This window comes from Amphiprion ocellaris, chromosome 9, assembly GCF_022539595.1.
Source record: "Amphiprion ocellaris isolate individual 3 ecotype Okinawa chromosome 9, ASM2253959v1, whole genome shotgun sequence".
Taxonomy (NCBI): Eukaryota; Metazoa; Chordata; class Actinopteri; family Pomacentridae; genus Amphiprion; species Amphiprion ocellaris.
The window spans coordinates 28268583-28282951 of NC_072774.1; the positions used below are offsets into that span (position 1 = coordinate 28268583).

General features: G+C 41.7%; 1 protein-coding gene across 1 annotated transcript in view; it reads left to right on the top strand.

Moving 5' to 3' along the window:
• The window catches only part of znf407 (zinc finger protein 407), a 150994-nt gene that overhangs the window by 118263 nt on the left and 18362 nt on the right, over positions 1 to 14369 (top strand). The window lies entirely within an intron of this gene.

Sequence of the window (14369 nt, forward strand, 5' to 3'; positions counted from 1 at the left end):
TCATTTTCTCCCAGCCAGGCTTAATGCTGTGTCTCTCTTCTCCTCCCTCTCCCTCTCTCACTGCTCCTTTCTCTGTACATTAATCTATTTTTTCCCTCTATTGCTCTTTCCACTGGCGACATGTGAGCCTGCCAGTCACGATGACTGACAGCACTCAAGTGGCCTACGGAAAAGCAGCTCATTTTTTCTTTTGCTTTTTTTTTTTTTCTTCTTTTTTTAGTCAGACGATGTGCTGGTGATGCCGGGGCCTTATCAGGAAACCCAATTTATTGCCGTTTCTCTGGGCGAAAGGGGTTGCCACTCACATTGACTGACAGCTCTCAGATTTGCCGGCTGCAGTGTAGGGATTTCCTTTAAGTTGTTATGTTTTTTCTCTTTTTTTTCAATCTGCCGGGGATTATTCTATCTCACATAGATGTACATACACACTTTACACACAGAGACATAGCAGATAGATCAGCCACGCTCCCTCTTCTCCTCACCATGTTGTTTTCATCTGACCTTGGTGGTAATTTTGACTGACGGACGGCAATCCGCTGTCCCGCCCGTCACACAACAGGTCAAGTTCAGCCTTGTGAACATCTCTGTTTGTGTAACTGTTTTATTCTCAAGAGAGGGTAAAGAAAATACCCTCACATTATTCATGCTGGGATTGGAATTTCTCTTATGTTGTGTTTGTGAGCGCTCAAACATGTTTGTTTTCATAGCAAAGAACATTACATGAGGGAACGTGGACACATGGTTGAATTTATGTTTTCTTCTCAGCTATGTGTTTTAACATTCCCCTCACATTCTGTGCCTTTAGAAGCTTGCGCGTGTGCAAGAGAACAAAAATGTGTTTCAAACGCATTTGAAAACGCATCTGTCTGTCATCATGTGTGAGTTTTTAGCATGTATGCAAGGGATGCCTGTGTATGTGTGTGTGTGTGTGTGTGTGTGTGTGTGTGTGTCAGCTCCCATAATGTTTGCGCTTGTGTGTGTCAAGTATGACCTCCGAATCCTAAGGCTTATCGTGGTGGTGTTCCACATTATTGATAGCGAGCACAGATATCGACAGGCCAAGCGCCGGCAGCTTCCAGCAGCGCCGGCAAGCGGGATGGGACTTTGATATGACATATTGTGCGTCTCAGCACAAGCCATAAATAATTCTGACACGTTTTTGTATGCATGGGAAAGTCCTTGATTCAGCCTCCCATAAAAATAAACTTCTATTATGGAAGGTATTTGTCAAGTGGGTGCGTGATGGATGGCCCGGCGTTTACCCCATGGCAGGACGATGGGTTATGGATGCCCGCCGCCCCTTGCCGGGGGAGGAGTCGCACCCAGCAACGCTGACACCAGAGTAATTACTGCCCTCCTCGCCACGGCAACGGAGGGAGGGAAGTGGAGGAGGGTTGAGGGTGGAGAGGTGGGAGGAGGGGGGAGATGCTTTATACACACACCTGCACCTCCATACAAGCCTCCCTCCATACTGTCCTGTAACACCAGAGGCATAAAATGACAACGAAGATGAAAGCTGGAGGGGCTGTGATGATTGGACACAAATGGATGGACAGATAAAGGGGTGGATGGTTAGATTTGTACATCAGTTTATTGATTGATTGTTTTAGCTCTTTTACTTCTGATCTCTTCATTACTGAAAGAAAATGCGTCTGTGGTCGTAATTTCTTGTCTCTGTTGCTGTGGGCAGTGTTAGTGGGGCTTTATTCACAATTTAAAAAATCATCTTGCTCCTACTTTGATTGAAAGTTAGTTAATTGTTTTGCTTTGTCTTACAACTGAAATAATTAGCCAGTTAACTTAGTCACTGAAATGTAGCAAACTAGCGGAACCGATGTGCAGCAGAAATAAGTAATGATACTGCAAATAAAATACTACACGTCGTAAATTCAGGTTTATATTGTTTTTACAAATACAGGTCGTGCAGCTTGACCTAAAAAGTATCTGAAAAAAGTTCTTCAGCAGGGCTAAAGTGTTTCTAATGCACATGCATGTTGGCACACTTATGAATATGTACGTGCATTTGTGTGTGCTAATGAGCACGTGTGCATGTTTGTATGTCAATCTGTGGGCCCAGCAGGCAGATTGAGATGAGGCCTGGGTGCCATCTGAGGAAGAGGAGGAAGGTGGGCGTGGGGTGAGGAATGGGTGAGAGATGGGTGCTCTTCCTAACCGCTGTTACCCCCACTACCCTGCGTGGGCTGTGCAGGTGGGGCAGGTGGTCAGAGAGGGGGGCATAGCGGCAGCTAGTCAGTGGGAGTGACACCTGTTCACCGCTGCCCACCCCCTTCACCCCTTTCCCTCCTTTCCATCCTCATCGCCTCCCTGCTCCTCCTCCTCCTTAGCAGACAGAGTGGAGATGAAGCTCGTCACAGCAGGCTGGGGAGCAGTGAGTAGGACCAGTCCAGATGTTGGTACATGCGGGGAAGGAGGAGGGTTTTGTCAGGACGCAAACACAAACTCCAGACAATTACTGTAACATCAGCAGATTGCTCCGGTGCCACTAAGACTGCTGTTAAGTGAGATGATTGGTACAAGATGCTGTGTGTAAGTCGACTGGCATAAGCCACGCACATACACACACACAGTCTACAGAAACACAAGTGAACATGCACCTGGAGGACCTGTTTTCAGTGCAGTTTGTCTAGTTTGAAAAGCAGTAACAGTTTTTGAATTTAATTTTGGAAAATTTCAACCTAAAGTTTCCATTTTGAACAGCAGGTGAAGTCTGTAAATAGAATTCTGTTATTATAAAGATTTACACCATTAAAAACACCAGTCCTGCTTTTCTAACTGCAAGACTTGCACAACATTTAACAGGAGAAAAAACTATTCTATCACCCCATTTGATGATAATTTCAATGCGAACATTCTATGACAATAAGACATTTGGATTTTTCCTCTCTTTATAAGAGATGGATGACTTTGATTATTTTGATCCTTTTAAAGTTTTATTTGGAGCTAAATGTGCTAGTAACCTCTTTCACAGGTTAACCCTCCACTATACCGCCTGCATACAAATACAGACAGTATTAAGAAATGCTTGTTTGCATGGAACAGGCCTCGTTTAACATGGTAACTCTCTGCCAAGGTCCAGATAGGTAGACTGAAGCTGCTGTCGGCTGCTACAGATTGGGGGTCAGGGAGAGGAACAGGCCTCGGTCAATAGGCTTAGAAGACCATCAGGGACTATTGATTGTGGTGGACAGTGAGGCCAGCTCTGCACTAATTGTTTCTTTACTAGCCTGTGGCAAAGACAACAGTCACGGGCGGAGACTCATGAATCTTACATCTGTTTTGTTGCGAAAGCACCGGGAGTTAATAGCCTTTGATTACTGAGGGGTTTGTGTGTGTGTGTGTGTGTGTGTGTGTGTGTGTGTGTGTGTGTGTGTGTGTGTGTGTGTGTGTGTGTGTGTGTTTGTGAAGGTGTGTAGTTGTAAATGAGGCACATGTTAGTGTGTGTGCAGGAGAAAATCAAGGATGTGGAAAATAATGGACAGATTTACTATATATTAAACATTCATTCAATTCTCAGTGTGATTAACTTCTGTTTCATATTCACTTTTTTTAAGCAAAAATTCAATATTAATATTCTGAGTTCTTGTTTTGTGTAAAGCCCAGCATAATAGCTGGTACAGTTTGAATTATGTTGCTTGTTTTTAATACAAATAAATTGTTTTATTTAGGCATGAATTAGTATTGTGATCTCACTCGTAATGTCGCCAATATTAGCCAGTGTAAATATATATTTAATATGGTAGTTTTGCATTTTCAGACTGCACTGTATATGGACACTATATACATTCAGTTGAATAGTGATGTTGTGAAATAATGTCTGTCCAAAAACAGAGAAAAAGAGTGAATGACGATATAAACATGTAGTCTCCATGTTATGATCCTGCATGTATTAAGTAGAACTGGATAATGTTTTTAAAGATGGCACTTTATTGGTGCCTATGAAAGTTGGTCATATATGCCAAAAGGTCCCAGCAGGTTTCCTCATGCTTACTTGAGTTTTTTTGGTCCTTTGCACATTCATGCTAGAGTCCTGCTCTAGTCCAGCTTTTACTTTTACTAGCGAAGTGGTGCTGACTTCCTGTTGGCGCTCCACACACATGAATGAAATAAAACAAAATTCCTACAGCTCTTCTAGAGTTTCCAAATGATATTGGGCAAAAATAGGTGAAATGTAGTAAAAAGTGCTTTCCGTGCTCAGAAGCTTGGAAAACGTATTATTGTTTTACGGCTACATGTGTGTAAGATCAATAATGTATGATCCTGAAATTCAGAGTGCCTCTGCCAACACTTTGTCAAAATACCTTGCCTGCCACCATTCATATGAGACATCTTCTGTCAGGACTACATTTCCCATACAGCCTGCTGCATTGCTTCTAGTTGGAAGAAGTAAAATGTTTAAGTTTTACTGGAGTAAAAGCGTCTTTCTGCGATTGTGTCCAAATGGTGTATAATCATAGTGATTCTGAGTCATTAGCCTTACTAGTAAGTGCTTTACCTGAAATCCTTTTTCCACACATCAGTCTGAGTCACTAACATTTAATGTAGGTCACTATTCATTTACTGGTTCAATTTACTCCAGCAGAGTTTACCTTGGCTGAGCATTTACACTATGATACAAATAGTTTTTTCTGCTCACCCACACAGCCTCACTGCTTGATTTCTCTCCAGCCAGTATCACTTTTACTGGTGTTGTGGATCTTGTCAGGGTTTCAGAGGGCAGTGTCCCTTTACAGGAGTCATATCTGCTATTCTAACCTCGCCGCAGTGGCCAAGCTGAATACAACTGCGTGCAGATTGTTTATTGCATACAGCAGCAGAGTTTGTTTGTGGCCGGCTGTCAGAGCGGCCAGCCTGTTGTGATGAAAGGCACTTGGACCTTCCCATCCATTTCACATTTGCTCCAATCAATTATTCAACAGGACAGCCAATTAAAAATGAGGGAGAGCGGTCAGGGCCTCGCCCCCCAAAGGCCGCCACTAGACAACTCTCTCCGTGAATAATTGGTGCAATTAATTTAGCATTGAGCAATAAAGGAGTTCTCACTCTCCTCTCTGCCTCTCCCTCTCCCTATATACCGCAGAACCTCTCAACACACCAGTCATTACAGACACACATCACAACAACACACACACTGCAGCAGTAATAATAGTAGGACATTCAGGAGCTGTTGTACATCATTCAAGGATGCAGGTGAGGCCAGAGCTTCCAATTGCAATTTGCCCTCCTTTTTATTGAAAGCAGTCGTTAATTCTTGCATGCAATGTAATACATCTCTCCAAGATCATTTTAGTGAGTCGACGGTATTAAATAAAGAGCATTTTTACACGAATCGAGAGCCATAAAACTGAAAAAAAATCACATTTTGATTGTATTTGTGGATATTTGCTTTATAATGATCACCAGTTGGAGGTAACGCTTTATCTCGCTTGTTACTTCCCAGCTATACAAATGGACACAAAACAAAAACATGGCTGTGCCAACTGGGCCACACACACACACAAAAAAATCCTGGAACGCAGAGGGAGAAAATCTGAGCTATGATTCAGGAACATTGGTGTGAACATAAATTATTACCATACCAAGTAATTATTTCATTTACTTGATTCTATACATTTCTGGCTCTTATTGTCCCTTATCTGCAATTATGGTTAATTTGCAGCTGCCCTTGCGAAATGGTGCCTGTACTAGTAATGGCGCACGCACACACACACACACACACACACACACACACACACACACACACACACACACACACACACACACACACAGACACACACACACACACAGTAATAAGAACACTCAGGAGGAGGGTAATAGTGACAGCTAAATTCCACAACAGCTTTGATTTATTCAATCACAACAGAAATATTATGATGGACCAAACACCCTCCTCACCCTCCCTTCTTCTTCCTCTTCTCCTCTCTGCCCTCCTCCTCCCCTCCCTCCCTCCCTCCCTCCTTCCTCCCTCCTCTATCATCCTCTCTTTATTGATCAATCTCTAACTCCCAGATACCTCCACTCTCTTGTCCTCCGCCACCCACCTCCACCAGCGACCCCCCCCCCACCCACCTCTTTTGATAGCCAGATTGACAGTTGAGTAATTTCACTGTCAGTGCTGACTGACGCATGGTAATGGGAAGACGTTTCAGGGCGGCATTACAACACAAAATAATTTCCAATTTACCGCTCATCAAAAGCACTCACCAAAAAAAAGAAAGAGAAAGAGCAAGGGAGGGCTGGGGGAGAGAGGGGGGGAGAGAGACAGAGAAAGAAAGGGCTGGGAGGAGGTGAGGGGAAACACAACAGTGGATTTATGGCTTCAATTACTGATATTTCACATTTAGTTTAAAGCGACATGTTTTTGTAATGTGACAGGCTTCACTGGATTTGAAAACCTCTTCAGACCTCTCCACTCTCCTCTTCTTGTTTTTTTCCCCCTCCGTTTTCTCTCCCTTCTTGCTGTAGAGATAATGAAAGGGCGAATCCAGGGGGTGTTGTGGAGGGGGGAGAGGTTGAGGAAGAGAGTGATAGCTGTGACTCCTGAGCCTCTTTAGAGAAGCCAAAGAAGGGAAAAGGCGAGGCCTGAAGCTTTGATGTAGATGGATTTGACTGCAACTCGCCCCATCATTCACTGTGTGGGCCTCAATCTCTCCCTTACCTGTCACTAGCAGGATTTACAGCTGCACTTCACTCATCACTGATGGACTTAAACTTTCCCATGATGATCATTGGTGGGCTTTAATTGTTTTTCTCCTCATGGGCTGGTAGGATTTTCATGTCCTGTAGGAATAAAGGCACACACATAGAAACTACTCAACATTTTCATGTCTACAGTTTGATATTCCACAGGTGCAAGTGTTTTCCAGTTGGGTTTCATTGCATCGTCAGTGGATTTTGACTATTGGTTGTTGTAATGGAGGAAAGTGGACTCTTCTTTTTGTATGTAACTGAATAAAGGCATTCATGTTAGGTTGGTTGTTAGTGGAAAGTATAGTGCTTTTAGACGCACTGTCTAAAGCCTTGGCTATACTCCTCAGGACACAAACACGAACAGCTGTGGACACCATGGAAGCATAGCTATCCTACTTTCTGGTCCTCTTGGAGAACTTGGTTCCATACATGTGCAGTAAATAAGTGACTATGTATTCAGCACATACAGACTACTGCTAGCGTTGTATCCACATGTAGACAAACTTTGGGACTCTCGTGAACTTCGGCAAATGACGGCATTTACGTCTCTTGGACCCCAGTAGACACTCATATACTTGTGGATGTGGAAAATAAAACACCGGCCTGAGGTGTAGCGGATTATCCCCCAGAGCCTGACAAACGCACTTTGCACCCACATTCACTTTCTTTCTCCTCAGTTAAATGCTCTCAAGGTCTTTATTGCCGCGAGGTGGAGTGCATATCAAATTAAACTACACGACTTGACCTTTCCAACATTTTAGTTGCTTGCCTGTGTGACGAAGTGTCGATGATAAAAAAAAAAAAAATCTTGAATTTATGTCAAATTCAATTGTAGTTGCATCCTGCATACAACTCTGCATCCGGTACTCTTCTTTGCATCACTCATGAACTGGTCATTGCATACATATGTTAGTATCTAGACATGTTAATATCAATGCAATTCAACCTTTGCAAGTTAATATCACAAGTAAAAGCAGAACTGGGCCTTTGTAATTATGCTGAGAGCCCATTGTTTTGGGGGTAGCAGTGGGAAAACTTTCCCTGGTTTCCCATCTTTAGAAGTGGCCTGTTGCACGTTAACACTTGAATAAATAAAATCAGGGCATTTTTTCCATTTGGTACTATGCACCTTTTTTTTTTTCCAATTTCTAAATAGCAGAGTATCCCACCATCATAGTTGGGATATAGCCAGATTGCAGACAATCTCTCCTATTGCAAGCACTTTGTGGTAAGATGGATGTTAAAAAAAAAAACTGTCCCTTGATATAAAGGCTACAATGAAAAATCTGGAAATATTATTATGTCAAATGGATCTGGATTGTGTAGACTGGTCAGAAAAAGATGAGATAGAGTATTCATGGCTAGCCCTTAAAATGGTAACCTTAAAGTAAAGTGGTAAAATCACCCTGAAATAGCTCGGTGCTCATAGGGTCACCTGTGCTCAGACTCCACCCATTGCCAAAGTAAATTTTAAAAAATTATTTTGGTAACTGATCCAGATTCCAATTGTATTGGTGGGCCTATATTTTAAGCTCATAAAATATTACTTTAACCTACTTTTTTGTCACACAATCAATTAAGAATCTTAGTTGTTGAAACCCGTTCTTTAAAATAAACATGGTAATTTAAGGGTCATGTGATGCTGGAAAGCCAACTTCAATCAAGGCCGCTGAGGAATTCGCTTTTAAGGCTGACATGTGAATGCTGCCTTGCTTCCCCAGCTGTCTGTCCTCTTCCATTCAGCTCATCAGTGTTCCTCACTCAGCCGCTGTGCTCCTGCTCTCACCTGTGTGCCCTTCTGCTGCCTGCATATGTATATGGATATCTGTGTGCATATCGCAACCTGCCCTCCACCCAGCTGTTAGTAGTGTCACTGCCGAGATTGATAAGTTGATTCTAAAAGCTCTTTGTTTGAGGAGCCTCCTGGAGTGAGAGAAAAACACCACCTGCTTGTTACAGCAACATGAGAACACACACATGCATATACTGTACACACATGCTGCTCCGTGCAGAAACTCAGCCAACATTTCAAAGTACGGGAGGGATTCAAATCAAATTTAGCAGCAACCAGCAATTAAGTATGATATAAGAATATGAGTTGTAACCTTTGAAATGGACCGCTTTTGTGTATTTACACGATAACAAACATCAGATATTATAATATTATCAGACACTATTCTTCTTGTGGTTGAAAAGTCAATGTGCTAAAACTGGGTTAGGGAAATTGAATTCAAATAGTCAAATATAAATCATCAGTCATTTAAGACAATTATCACCATCAATCTAAAATAAACCCCATTAAATAATTATTAACTATTCATCAGGGTACAGGAGGGGATGTATTACACACTCATTTTCCACAACAAGCTAATCTAAAGCTGTTGCTACCTCCACTGCACATCTTGCTCCTAGATTATACATACAGACGATAGTGCAGCTACAAGGCGCAGCGTATCTATGCAGATAAGGATAAGTAAATGTGCAAAAGACAGTTAGCTGATATACCTGTTACTGTGCATGCTTGTGTTCCTGAATTTCAGTGTTTGTAGCAGTGCTGGGGTGTATGGAAGTGTTCAGGTACCACCTGCTAAATAAAGCAACTCCTAGCTGAGTTTGCTGCAACTAAATGTACAGGTAAAGATGCAGAAGAAATCAAAGCAAAAGTCAATGAGTGATTACACCTAAAGGCATCATAATTGATCATGCTGGTAGTTAAACTAAACTCTCTTCAGCACCATTTTATACAATAAAAAAACTAATGTAATGGGAAATCCTCTGCTGTGCATTTCTTTCATTTTATTACCAAAGACAACCAATAAATCATATTTAATTTTCATATCTTTCAGTCTACGTGAAGACCTCAGTTTTGCTACAGTGTATGGAAGTTTAATGTTAGTTTCCAGATAGGATTTCCTGTCTCCCCCCAGGGGAAGTCCAAAATGGGGGAATCGGAGTAGAGTATGTATCACGTTGTTCTTCCTTTAGCTCCTGCTTTGCTCACAGTGACATGCAGTGTGTGGTCCATTGAGATGGCATCTTTTATCCCCAGTGGAGTTGGCTTTTTTTTTTTTTTTTTTCCCACAGAGAGTGTTTCCACTTCAGCCACACTGCAGAAGACCACACACACACACACACACACACACACACACACTGAGGCGCATAAAGACACGGCCGCTTGTCAGTCTGTTAGTCTTCACATATGACGTTGCCAGCAGCTGTTACTGTATGTTCAGCACACTTTATAAATGTGCATATGTCTGTGCATGTGAGTGTGTAACTATATGAGTGTGTGCGTGTACGTTGATGCCATATGCCTCTTTCCCTAGATACAGCTTCATATCAGCGCCAGAAAGCCAAGGAACAGAGCCAAGAGACTAACAGTCACCTGCTGTACACTGCAGTCAACACACACAGCATTTACACAAGCACTCAGTAACAGAGGAAAAACAAGATACCTACCAGAGAGGAATAGGGTTTAAAAAAAAGAAAATAAAAAAAGAAAATGTAGAAATGTTTTTATGCATGCATGTGTGATCCCATATGGTTTTTTCTAGTTCTGGACCGTGACACTTTATCCGTCCTCTATTAGAATCCCTGAATCCAAACTTGTGGTATTCAATCATTTTGATTAAAAGCCGCGGTCTCTAACAGAAGTGTTGGGAGTGGAGCTGTACGGCGGCCTGCCACGTTTGAGAATTCATATATTTTCATAAACTTTTAACAATGTCAATGAGACACGTCTTCAATCTTTGGCCGTGCGACGGCGGGGCATTCAATCTTTCTTTAGCTTTTCGACAGAAAATTTGAATACGAGTGCAGTGTTATTAATGTGACAGTTCATATGGGGGGCTTCATGGGGGGATTTGTGAGGGGGTTTTTTATTAGTTTTGGAGACACTTGAAGCAGAGAGAAAAGGAAGGGGAAGAAACACGCTCTGTTAGGTCAAATACAGCTGGAGGGGCTTTTCTTCACATTCCCAGCTAGCAGTGACGTTAACATTTTAATTTTGCACGCCCAATTAACAGAACTAACTAACCAGGGACATTAATTTCTGCTGCAGCTTCTATATTAGAGAACCAAATGCATTTTTTGTCCTGTTGTGAATCTCTTGTTTATTTATCATTTTGCTTTGCGCCCCCCCCCCCCCATTCTCCTCAATTTTTTTTATTGAATTGCAGTCAAATCAATATCGCTGTAATGCAGATTTATTCAGAGCCATACCTATCTGTGCTCTGTCTCTGCTTTAAGTGGCTGGTTGAGGGATTTATCAGTATATTGTGCAATCAAGACAATTCCTTCTGACACTACAGTAGGTAACCTAAACTAACTCTAATCCTATTATTAATGAGTAAAAAATCAGTAAGATGTTGTTTTGAATTATTTCTGATGTTCAGGTTTACTTGAAAGTGACCCTCGTGGGTGATTAAAGCAGGATGACTTTGAGTGTATCATATTTGGATTGATAGGTTAAATTTAGCTTGATGCAGTACAGTGCATCTGATTGCCCTTGATGCCGTAAAGAGCAAACCTTGGCTAATATGAAATGGTTTGTCAATGCCAGATCAATGTGTACATCTTAAAAGAACGCACGTTGGCTACATAATCCATAATAGTAGGTTGGGTAGAGCAGCGCAGCACTGTATTGAGTGTCTGTTGTCTTTGACACATCTTTGGTGTCATGGGTGGTGCCATACAGGCGCCGGAGGAACAGGCCAGTCCCCATTCATATAGCTTTTATTACCATTCTCTGGTTACATGCCGTAATAACGCTGAGCATTTTATCAGCATTAACTTCACTGGTGTAGATATCCATCTGTCAATATGCAAACTCTTCCTATTGACCATATTTATGGGATGTCCATGTGTTTGTTTTGTTGCATGTGTGTACATACCACTGTGTGTACATGGCTATTTGGTTGTATACATATTATTCTATTAAGATTCCAACAACCTAATACCGAGGATGATGGAATAGATGCTTGTATGGAATCTGAAATGCAAAAAAAAACAAAACACTTAAGTCAAACTAAATGATAAAAACGTCCACTTTTCTAAAAGATATTTCCTGTGTTTGAAATCTCATATAGGTGTTCAACTGGGTTGAGATCTGACGAGATTTTATTCACATGATTTCCATACTTAATAAACCGTTCAATAACCCCCTCGTAGCCCCATGGATGGGGGCACTGCCATCCTTAAAGAGACGACTCTCATTGGGACAGAAATTCTTCATCATAGGATAAACGCGGTCACTCAGAACAACTTTGTATTGATTTGCAGTGACCCTTCTCTCTAAGGGGACATGTGGACCCAAACCATGCCAGCAAAATGCCCCCTCACAGTGTAACACAGCCACCAGACCCCCTTACTACTGTGGTCAAGGGTTTCAGCCTGTTTCATTCTCTTGGTGAATGCCTCACATGCATTTATGGGAGTATGGTGAAGGGTGACTCATCTTACCATATCAATATTTTCCACATCTTTGTATACCTGTGTGTATGGCATCACTGAACTCTAAAATTTGTCCTCTGTTGTGGCTGATACAGTCTGATCACATCCTGCACTGAGATTCTCAGTCACAGTTCGACTTTTCTATTATTCTTTACACATCCCACTCATGCACAAGCTTCACAGTCATCAAATGTGCCCTGTCAAACCCCAGTTTCCAAACCTATTGTTCACGTCTTTCACACTTTAGTCATTGTTCTAATTGAAACACCAGCCAGCTGTCTGTGTGACTGAAACTCCTGCCATCTGTGCCCCAACGATGAACTCTCTTTGAAGGTCACTTGGATCTTCCCCTGGTGCCATTTTGGTACAAAATCAGAATCAACTGCCTGCTCGATAATTCTCTACATACTACAGATGTGATTGAATAGTAACTGTTTAACTGCACCATGAAATGCACCAGTGGTTAGGCATCTGCAAATTGTGTTTCTCCACTTGTTTATTCTAGTTTTTTCCTTTAAAAACTCCCTCTAGTGAAAATTAAGTTGTTTTTTTTTGTTTTACCTTGTTAACATGTCCATATGGTGTTTTTACATGCCATGCTAGAGGACACATCATGAGCACACTAAGCAATCAACGCTACGGCTCAGCATTTCCACCGTTAAAGTGCAATGTGTCGATGATAGTGTAAAAAAACATGGAATTAGACTTCCAAAATTCCTACAGAACAAATCTAAGAAACCAATCCCATCAAATTGCAAGGTGGAGCTTCTGTGTTTAAACACATACGGCTGAATTACTTTAGTATTACAACTTGCTGTGTGTTACAGCTAAGTCATTTTGAGGCATGAAGGGATTCTTTTCATGGAAAAAAGATATTTTTTGTTACTTTGGTACATGTGTGTGAGTTTTTCATCAATAACCAGGGAGGAAGTCTAATTTTTAAAACTTCTTTATATCTGGCATTTCTGCAACCATTCAATTCAATTAAACAGATATGAATGAAATGACGTGTGTGGTCCTTTTAAAAGAACCACTGCATTTCTTTTGTTCAGCTATGGTGATCTTTGACACGTAGATATGCACCAGTGAACTGTAGCAAATCTTCAGGATACCGGAAACAAAACAGTGGAAGCTATTATGGGGTGCAAATCTGTTTTGCAAATACTGTTTTAAAAACCCTCTGTCAGAGTTAATTTTCCCCACAAAAAATTTAAGTTATAATTAAAAGACAGCTATGATATAATGTGTACAAATAAGTATTGCTATACCATCTTTAGTGGGACACTATTTCTGGAAAGGAAATGTTGGAATTAAATATTTTAATACTGCATTTGAAGTCATGTGAGCATCATATTGTTCCATTAACCTTATGTAAATTGGGATTGAGACAAAAATCTGAAATAGGTACATCTCAGACCCAAAACGATGGCATGGTAGCACCAATAGAAGTACCTGAGCGAGTCTGTCTTTTTGTCATTTTGGTGAACTGACCCTTTAAAAGTTCATTCTTCCATATAAACAAGTAAACTGCATTATTACAGTTATCTTACTAAAGTCCTCTGTCTTTGTTACAAGGCCAGGATCAACCCAGCATATTTTCACCTGGCTGCACCTGAGCATTACATGTTTTTTCCTTAGTAGTGTGTTGTGTGCATGTTCCAGTTAGTTGCACACTGACTTCCACACAGGCTGTGTTATGTTTTTTTTTTTTTTTTGTTTTGACTTGTGGACCCTCCCCTGCTCTGAGCTTAGTTTCTCCCAGCCTCTGCTGCATATCACTGGCCTGTTGTCAGGAGAATGGATGGAGTCCGTCCCCCCCAGTGAAAACCTGGCCAGACACCGAGTGCTAACCCACTGGATAACGGATAGACGCAGACACCCCACATCCCTTTTGGGGATTTGAGAGGGGGGTTTGGAGTCTGTCGGTGTGTGTTGTGTCCGTGTGCATGCTGTGTGTGTGTGTGTGTGTGTGTGTGTGTGTTCCGAGAGCAATCCCATGGTCGTTTGTAACCCTGGCACTCTCATAGCACCTGCTGCCCAACCCAGGCAGCCTAGTAATGATGCAGACTGATGATGTTAATAAGAAGAGGTGCCCCCCTCGGCTACATGGCTCAGGTAGGACACACACTTATCCACGCACACATACACGGATGTACATGCAAAAAGATGCACATAAAGCCAGCTAAATATACACTTAAATACCCTGCAAC